The sequence below is a fragment of the Pithys albifrons genome, chromosome 19 (assembly GCF_047495875.1).
Source record: "Pithys albifrons albifrons isolate INPA30051 chromosome 19, PitAlb_v1, whole genome shotgun sequence".
Classification (NCBI taxonomy): domain Eukaryota; kingdom Metazoa; phylum Chordata; class Aves; order Passeriformes; family Thamnophilidae; genus Pithys; species Pithys albifrons.
In genome coordinates, this window is record NC_092476.1 from 12,526,429 (window position 1) to 12,532,686 (window position 6,258).

The window sequence follows — 6,258 nt, forward strand, 5'->3', positions numbered from 1 at the left end:
TAAGTGCTTCCCATTCGAACCAGACCTTCCCTTGGCTGCCTGCCCAGAGCTGCCTGGACATGTGTTGCACTCCTGTGAAAGGTTTGGTCCATATCCTGCACAGAACAACAGAAAAGCCCAGAGGAGCTCTTTGAGTACATTGGCTTTGTCACTGGCCACTGGGAAGGCAAAGATTTTCAGTCCCCAAAGTCACACTCAAAGGCTCTCCTGCGATAGCCCCTGGTGATCCAGGCATATCCTGAGGGCACTTTGTCCCAGCCTGACTGCACTGCACAAGACAGTCTTGCTAAGTGCCACAAAGAGCAGGATCCAACAGAAGGGCAACAGCAGCTATTCAGAGAACTCAGGGATACTGGTGGATGAAGAATTGGGCATAAGCCAACAAGATGTGCCTCCAGCCCAGAACACTGATGATATCCATCAAAAGGAGTGTGACAAGCAGGTGATGGGAGGTGATTTTGCCCATTTGTGAGATGCCACCTGCAGTATTGCCCTGCTGCATCCAGCTCTGAAGTCCCCAGCAAAAGAAAGGCCTGGACCAGACAGAGTGGTTTCAGAGGGGGGCCAAGAGCTGGAACATCCTTCCCATGAAGAAAGGCTGACATACTTCATAGAATCATAGGCTTATTAAGGTTGGAAAAGGCTTCCAAAATCATAGAGTCCAATCTTTGACCAAACAATCTTTGAGAAACCTAATTTAATGAAAGACATCCTTGCCCAGAGCATGGGGATTGGAACAGATGATCTTTGAAGGCCTCTTCCAATGCAAGCCTTTCTGTCATTCAGCATAATTCTCAACCTGTTGCTGACACAGGATGATGCAGTGCCAGCAAAAGATGCCCAGAGCATGGAGAGCGTTTGCAAGTCAGCAGGAGACCACCTGAAGACCAGCACGAAGGGAATTCCAGCAACTCTAGTTGGTTTCATCAGGGGCCCACCTATGCAAAAGCATTCAACACAGGTAATAAACAAGAAGATACGTGCACCTGTAGGGCTATAATCTTATTGGCATCGTGGAGATTTGGTGGGATGGTTCCTATTACTGGAGTGTTGGAACGAAAAGATACAGGCTCTTTAGCAAGGACAGGTGGGGGGGACAAGGAGGAGGTCTTGTCCTCCTTGTCAGTGAATAACCAGATGCATGGAGCTCTGTTTGGGGATAGATGAGGAGATGATTGAAGATTAAAGGGAGGGCAGGGATAGTTGACACTGTAGTGGGGGGTCTGCTATAGATCCAGCTAGGAAGCCTGAGTGCTATACACACATAGGAGTGGCCTCATATTCACAAAAACCTTGGTCCTCATGGGGGACTTCAACCACCTTGATACCTATTAGATGGACAATGGAGCAGGGCATAAGCAATCCAGGATGCTCCTGGAATGCATTGATGATAACTTCCTTCTTCAAGGGACATTGGAGCCTATAAGGAGAGGTGTTATGCTGGACCTGGTTCTCACCAACAAGGAGGGGCTAATGGGTAATGTGAAGCTCAAAGTCAGCTTTGACTGCAGTAACCACGAAATGGTGGAGTTAGGGATCCTTGGGGCAGTGAGGAGGGTGCACAGCAAGCTCAGTACCCCACACTTCAAGAGAGCAGACTTTGGACCTTTCAGGTGTAACTCAGGAGTGATGTGTCCCAACAAAGAGGAAGTCAGTCAAAACTGCCAGGAAGTGTGTGTGGATGAACAAGATGATTCTGGACAAACTAAGACACAAAATGGAAGCCTACAGAGGATGAAAGCAGGAACAGGCAGCCTGCAAGGACTGTAGAGAAATTGTGTGAGCAGCCAGGGATTAGGTGAGGAAAGCTAAAGTCATGATAGGATTAAACTTGGTGAGGGAGAGCAAGAACACCAAGAAATGTAAGAATGTTGGTAATAAGAGGATGACAGGGAAATGTGGGCCCTCTCTGGAAGGAATTGGGTGACCTTGTTACATGGGATGTAGAGAAAGCTGAGATGCTGTTTTGCTTCTGTGTTAGCTAACAAGTGTTCTAGCCACACCATCCAAGCTGCAGAAGGTAAAGTCAGGAACTGGGAGAATGAAGAACCACGCACTGTAGGAGAAGATCTAGTTTGAGACCATTTAAGGAACTTAAAGGTGCACAAGTCTATGGGATCTGATTGAATCCATTGAACTGGCAGAGGAAATGGCTAAACCACTATCCATTATACTTAAGATGTCACGACTGTCCACTGACTGTAAAATGGGAAACATAACCCCCATTTTTAAAGAGGGAATTAAGGAAGACCTGGGGAACTACAATCCAGGCAGTCTCACCTCTGTGCCCAGCACGATCATGGAGCAGCTCATCCTGGAAAATAAGCTAAGGCACACAGAAAATAAGGAGGTGATTACTGACAGCCAACCTGGCTTCAGTAAGGACAAATTGTGCCTGTCAAATTTGGTGGCCTTCTATGACGGGGTTACAGGTTTGGTCAGTGAAGGAAGAGTGACTGATGTCAGCTACCTGGACTTGTGTAAAGCATTTGACACTTTCCCAAATGACATCTTTGTCTCTAAACTGGAAAGACATGGGTTTGAAGGATGGACTGCTTGGTGGATAAGGCATGGTCACACTTGAAGATTTGCTGTGAACAGCTTCATGTCCATATGGAAAACAGAGATGAGTGGCATTCCTCAGAGGTCAGTATTGGGACCAGAGCTGTTTAACTACTCTGTAGACAACAAGAAGAGTGGGATCAAGGGCACCTTCAGCAATTGTGCTGATTACACCAAACCACGTAGTTGTGGTTGTGATGCTGGAGGCAAGGGAGGCCACCAGACTGAAGACATAGGCCCATGGGAACTCAGTGAAGACCTGTATGGCCGAGTCCTGCACATGAGTCAGGACAATCCTGAGTACAGTCTGGGTGGAGAATGCATTGAGAGTAGCCCTGAGGAGAATGTTACTGGATGAGAAGCTCATCATGCCCCAGCCATGTGCTCTGGCAACCCAGAAACACCCCATGTGCTGGGCTGATCCCACAGCATGGGCAGCAGGTGAGGGGGGGGATTCTTCCCTTTTCCTTACTCAGGTGATATCCTACCTGGAACACTGTGTCCACCTCTGAGACCCCCAACATAAGAACAATGTGGATGTGCACAAGTGAGTCCAGAAGAGGCCATGAAGATGCTCTGAGAGCTGGAGACCCTCTGCCATGAAGACAGGCTGAGCAACCTGAGGGTGTCCTACCTGGAGAAGAGAAGGTTCCAGGGATAACTTGAAGCCCCTTCTATTGCCTGAAGGGGCTCCAAGAGAGATGGAAAGGAACTTTGAACAAGGATCTGGAGTGACAGGACAAGGGGGAATGGTTTCAGTCTGACAGAGGGTAGGGTTAGATGGGATATTGGGAAGAAATTCTTCCCTGTGAGGCTGGTGAGGCCCTGGCACAGGTTGCCCAGGGAAGCTGTGGCTGCCCCATCCCTGGAACTGTCCAAGGCCAGGTTGCATGGGGCTTGGAGCACCCTGGGCTAGTGGAAGATGTCCCTGTCTGTCTCATGGAAGATGTCGCTACCCATGGAAGGGGGTTGGAATTGGGTGATATTAAGGGTCTCTTCCAATCCAAACCATTCTGTGACTCTGTGATTCTATACTACAACTTCCCTGGTAATGGGAGCCCAGAGCTCCCTCCCCAACCTGATAGGAGAAATCCCTCTTTTCTCACACTCTGGGAGAGGTCTTGGCCATTCCTGATCCTCCAGTGGTCTTCTTAACACCATGCTCTGATCTGACAAGGTGCTCCTGTCCCCTTCTCAGTCAGGAGCAACAACGTTCTAGGGTGCTGGACGCCACATGGCACCTCTGTGGCCTCAGTTCAGAACAGATTTGTGTTCTGGCTTGGGGCCCAGCTACCCAAAATGTGACTGCTGCAATGTCCTGAACCAATGACCTGGGCCCTGTGTCACTGGCCTCTTTCAATAAGCAACATATCAGCCTGCAAAATATTAGTTTCTAGGAGTTGTGGGTAGGGAAGGGCTGAAGGAGTCTTTGTTTGTCTCCTGGTTGACAGTGGGAGCATACAGGTGGATGACAGGTTTTCAGCTGAGACAATGGTTTGTTTATGTTAGCAGGACTGGAATCAAGTGCCATATATTGAAGGATGAACTGATTACTACAAGTCTTCTTACCTAGGTTGTCTTCTGGATGTGTGATCTGAGTTCTGGGATTGTGGAATGACTCTTGAATTCTGCAGGAGCAGAAATTCCTGCAGGAAAAAACCTGGTTGATTAGACTCTGTGATGAGCTGTAACTATTCCTTTTCGAATGGGGTATGAACATTCAAATGGCATAGATTTCTACAGGCCCAAATCTTCACCTCAAAGATTTGTTTTATTTCTGATTCAAGTTGGCAGGTCAGATGTGGAAAAAAAGACATAAGAAACAACTGAGGCCCCTTCCTGAGCTGCCAATTTCAGTACTTTCTGATGGATTAGAACATCAGCAAGAAAAGGAAGGAACATGTGTTGTTCAGCTGCATTCATCTACATAGCAGAAATCACAGCACATCTTAAGACACTCTCCTTAGCACAATTTCATGCACAGGCTTGTAACAACCCTTCTTGGAGAATTTCCCACTTATTTTGCAATTTCAAGTGCACAAATGGGCATATCTGCCTCAGTATGTGTACTGAGCTCTTCATCATGTATCACAAGTGACCTCACATCTATCTGAGACCCAGCTCAGTAGCTGAGCTACATCCCAGCTTCCTATTTCTGTGACCAAATCTTTGTTCCTTGTCCCATCTTGCCATGGCTGTGACTCTCAGGCACCAGCACTATCACACTGTAGGACCCAGATTTTTCTTTGCTTTCCAAATCTCACCAGCACATCCACCAAATGCTTTTAGTAATACTTACTTCCTTCTTAGTGGCTTGCCTAATGTATTGCTCTTAGGCATTTCTTACAAGCTTCACACCAACACAGGGGGAAGATAAAAGTTGACATTCCTATTGTACAGCTGGGATAGCTGGGACAGACATACCAAGCAATCCACCCAGGGTCATACAGTGAGTCGGTGGGAAAGCCAGCAATAGAATCCATAAGTCCTGACTCCAAGTTCTCTAAGTGCTTTGACTAGTCCAGATTCCCTCCTTAACACCCTTGTCACATTATTTATAGGAGATGTATTCATATAGCCAGTAAGACATCAAAATTTTCTAATTATATCTAGTCATGTCAAATGACAATTATGCCCTTAGTTCAGTTTGCCAGACAATGCTTAGCCAAAGAAGGTTTGCCAAAAATGTTTTGACCGAAGAAAGAGGAGGCATCTGTAGCATCTGCAGATGAGATGGTATAAATCGTCCCCACGACACGTCTGCCCTGGCTCCAGGGAAAGCTCCAAGGTAAGTGTGAGGGGTCTGCAAGCTGGCAGGAAGGATGTTCCACAACATTCCTGCTGCCTCCTGTCTCCTGTCCTGGAGGGGACTCCATTATAAACCTGCTCTCAGACACCTGCGTGTTTTCACTCTGGATTTCTGTGCAGCAGCAATTAGGAAACTGCCATTTCTGTTTTACAGCACTAACCAGCTGCCAGCCTGCAAGCCACCCATCTGGTGTCACAGAAGGTAAGAACCTGATTTACTGATTCTTGGAGGGCAGAGACAGATCCCTTTGGGTGGAGTTGCTGAATGACTGAGGGAATGGTCCCTGCTGCACTCTGGATTTTCAAACCCACTGTAGTCACAGTAGAAGAAGGGGGAGTGCCTAAGACTGGTAAGGTTTTTAAGTGAGTCATTGAACTGTAGAACTGTCTAGGTTGTAAGGGACCTCAAAAGATCATCTGGACCATTTTTAACGTGGCTTTGTTTGAAGTCTCTGACTACACATGGCAGTTCAGAAAGTCCCTATGGGAATTCTTCACTTTTGCTTAACTCCTCTAACAGGGAGTGAGGTGCACTGCCCTCCCATCACTGCTGGTGCAGCAGTAAAACTGGACCAAGAAGGATATAGTAGGAAAAGTGCAAAATGCAACATTTTGTCTCAGAACATGTAAATTAATGTGATCTTTTGTCCAAAATTTGCCATGTAATCACTAAAGCAGTAAAAGTAGAAAGAGCTGTTATATGAGCAACCAAGCTCTGATTGTCACCTCTGTAAAACACAGCACTGCCGTTTGTCCCCTCTGGTCTCTGCCTCACAAAAAATGGAAGCTGCTGCATTCCTTCTCTGGAAACCATTACCTGTTCCTCTGGACACAAATAAAGAAATATCCTGTTACTCATTAAAATTCTCATAAATTAGCACAATATTA